Source organism: Lepeophtheirus salmonis, chromosome 8, assembly GCF_016086655.4.
Source record: "Lepeophtheirus salmonis chromosome 8, UVic_Lsal_1.4, whole genome shotgun sequence".
Taxonomy (NCBI): domain Eukaryota; kingdom Metazoa; phylum Arthropoda; class Copepoda; order Siphonostomatoida; family Caligidae; genus Lepeophtheirus; species Lepeophtheirus salmonis.
The window spans coordinates 19,346,588-19,350,505 of record NC_052138.2 but is presented as its reverse complement, the minus strand read 5'-3'; positions in this window follow the sequence as shown (position 1 = coordinate 19,350,505).

Sequence of the window (3,918 nt, the reverse complement as noted above, 5' to 3'; positions counted from 1 at the left end):
TTGGTCTAGAGGGTTGAGAAAATTAGGTGAGAATTGCGACATAAAAACTTGCCCATGAAAGAGCTAAAGTTATCCAGCCAAAATTATTGTGTATGATATGGAGCTCCATCCCAAATACATTTTCAAATAGAGGTCTAAATTATATCAAAATGACGTCATCAGGGGGTCGGCAGTTTTTTTTTTTTGGGGGGAGGAGGGGCATTGAACTTCTGAATTCTGTACATACATTTGTCTTCACAAGTGAAAAATAAAGATTTTCTTATTCTTCAATTGATTTAATATTTTATATCTCGTGTTGACTAAAATAATAATTGGATGTCAATTAAAGGAATATCCAAAATTAATCGTTTCTCTCATGTTACTTCCGCTCTGGTTGGTTGAATGTATGTCAAAGGAAAACTCAAATTGGAGCTGTCAAAGACTAAATCTGATGTTCCTAATGTTGTTTATACGTAGATCAATTCATAAGAACACGAAAATAGTTTTTTAAACAATATGCCTAAACACAAACTGGTAAGACTTGAATCGTAGTATAAGCTTTTTAAGGCATTTAAATCTTGTGAATTGGGATTTTATTTTATTTTGGAGATGTTGAACAATTATGTTGGTAAATATTGAAAAAACACTCTAAATATTGTTTTATACCACAAATCAAGAAAGTTTTACTTTTTCAAAAAAATTTAAGGTCCATTTTTAATTTTTGAATCACTTTACGCGTTGAAAAAAATATTTAATTAGTCTTTCCATATTAAATTTGGTTTTGAGAATTTTTGATTGGAATTTCTTTAGTATTTGTATCCTTTTAATAAATTTAAAGCAATTTTGCAAATTAAAACCATTCCTTAAAATAAGTAATCCTTATTTCAAATATTTCATTTGAGGACATTTAATTCCACGAAAATGCATTAGTCTTAGCCTTGACACTGAAATCAAAGGCTTTTAAGGATTCAAGACCATGAGTTTGATGGATCGAAACAACAGGCAATCTCTATTTAGAAAGATCTAGTGCAAGGTTGTCGGACTTATTTTGCTTTTAAAAATAGAAGAAGCTGCTGGTTGTATGAAAATAGGTGGGTTTCAATAATATTTTTACAGAATTGGAGCACCATAATGGATCTAGAGAACCAAATTACTACTTAGTGTCTTTTTGTATGTATTATTATATGCCAGGCCGTCATTTTTTTTTGGAACATGGCTCTAATAGCGTTTTACGAGGTTTTGCTTAATTTTATGCAGAAGTTAAGAAAAGAACGGCTGATTATTTACATTTTGAACCCTTTATTTAACTAGTTTCTAGTATAAATATTAACGAAAATGTAGCAAAAAAAAGACATGAAGTGACTCGATTAGTCTGCACCGGATTTAACAATTCTAATACTGTAAAGACCCTTAATGTCTGTAGAACCACCGTCTCGAGGGTCAGGGTTAAGGTCAACAATGGTGAAGACATCAGTGATCGTCATACAAGCGGAAGGCCGATCAAATTAAAGCCTGAAACGGCAAAAAAATCTTTTTTTTTAAATCCCAGGATGACGATGACGGACTTGGCGAATAAGTGGTCTGTGAGACGTTCCACGATGTCCAATGACATGAAAAGCTGGTGGCAAGTCTCTCCGACATATTGAACGACCCTTGCTCACTCAGCAACAATAACAATTTCATTGGTACAAAATGCTGTACAATGACCTGAGGTATCACAGAAACCGAATTTTGTTCTTCTCGGACGATAAGACATTTAAAGTGGATATAGAGTACAATAGACAAAATGATCGGGTCGTATGTTTTTTAGAAGTCAACCACAACCTCCGTCAAGTGTCCACTATTAAACATCCGACCTCAATAATGATTATCGGCATTGTTTCCTATGAAGGTCACAAAATGAAGCCAATTTGGTTCCCCTTTGGATGCAGATTGACTAGCAAGGATTAATTTATGATTTTACAAACATAAATAGTTGCTTCTCTATGTTTGCAAGATACCAAAGTAATCCAAGAAGGCAGATTTTTACTTTCCATAGGACTGGCCTCCTGCACGTACGTCAAAAATCGTGCTACATTGGATTGTCAAAAAATGAAGAACTAACTGAAGGACTTTTGGCCACCTTTTGTATTTTAAAAATACTTAGATCAAATTGTAATCCTCAAATCTATTTTAAATAAAGCCAAATATTCCATTGGACTTGAAAATTTGAGCCATGTGGTCCAACATCTTTAAAATGTCATAGGATTGTTGTTCAAGATCCTATTGCCTATATATAGCTATATTTATAAACATCAAAATAATCAAGTAGGAATTTTCACATACAAACTACGTTTTGACAGTTGAATTTTATGGGCATTTTTGTTTCAAAAATATTTGTCTGATTAAGTTATTCTAAAAATAATTATCATTCAGTTTGTATTTAAAATCAAGCAGACTTTGAGATTTATTAAGTGGTCAACAAATTAATGAAATATGACTACTTTTGCATTTCACTTCAGACAATCTCCTTAATTTTAATATTACTTTGGGTATGTACTCAAGATAAGAATCCATACCACACATCAAAGGCATTTTAATCCTACTTAATAATAAAATTAGGGTCTGAGAATTATGGTGAAAGGAACTTTGCCTCCGCCATCGTCAAGTCTGAATCCACTTGACGACTATGTAACGGTACCTGAATATATTTGATACCTCCAGGTTACTTACTTTTTTTTTTTTCTTGGGGGGGGGGGGTGACAATTTGAACGGATTTTTTTGTTTTCCTTATAAATGCCAAATTTCAAAGAATCACCATTTTTTATACGAGACAATTAAAATAAATAATCAATAAATTTTAACTTACAAAATTATCAAGCAAAACGATTTTTCTATTGCAACTAATAAATTTTTTCTTTTTATAAAATTGAAAGGGAGGGATATCCCCTATGGTTCCGGTGCTACTATGTGTGGAGTAAATAAAATGAATGTTTCAATGTATTTTCACTATATTTCAATAGAAATACATTTTTCACAAGATTTTTTATTGTTTTAATCCATATTGTTAAAAGTTTAATTATCCTCTAAGCAAAGTTCATAAAAACAGGGGTAGCTAAACCCCAAAAGACTTAATTAGCAGTAATTGCAGTTTACATATCAGTTGCCAATTACTTGGTACATCCCGAATGTTAACACATTGAAAAATTCAAAAATATAGTTATTGAGAATGGGACTTGAATGTTGTTTACTTATCATAGTTTCTTTACTAAATGATCGAGTCTTGCAGCGAGATAATGCATCTCCCCGAATTATACTATTATTTAATATATGAATAAATAAATATTATTTGTAAATTCAAATTCAAAATTATACTTGGGCGCAAGGAAAAGGAATTAAATACTACGCCCTCAAACTACATACTGTCACACCCTCTTGCGGATAATATATTTTTATAGTTTCGTTATGCCCCATTAGTCTTTTAATATAGAGTGTATTTGTCTCGACGCTAGAAAAATAATATTTACTTCTAAACTGAAAATTACCCTGAGTCTTTTTTGATTAAACAATAACTTACAGCAATTATATGCCAAGGATAAAAAAAAATTAGTTACAAAAAATAAAAATGTAATGCCTAAGATACCACTCAGATAAAAAATGGCGGGCCTTTTTGAAGTTAGAAGAGCTTTTTAAGTAAAAAAGTAAATCATCTTGAAAATGAATTGGGAAGAAGTCAAATCCCTTTTTCGAGTTGATATTTTTTTAGCCTGTTATGTAGTTTTCTATTGCCTTGGGTGCAAATATAAGTTGTCTGCGGCCTGGATTTTGACTGTTGATACGTCTAAAGAGAATCTAATGTAAGAAGTCAAAAAACAGTTTGAATAATAGTGCAACAAAATAAACATGTATACAGATTAACTTAACCTATTTAGGCAACCTTAATAAAAAAGAATGACATTG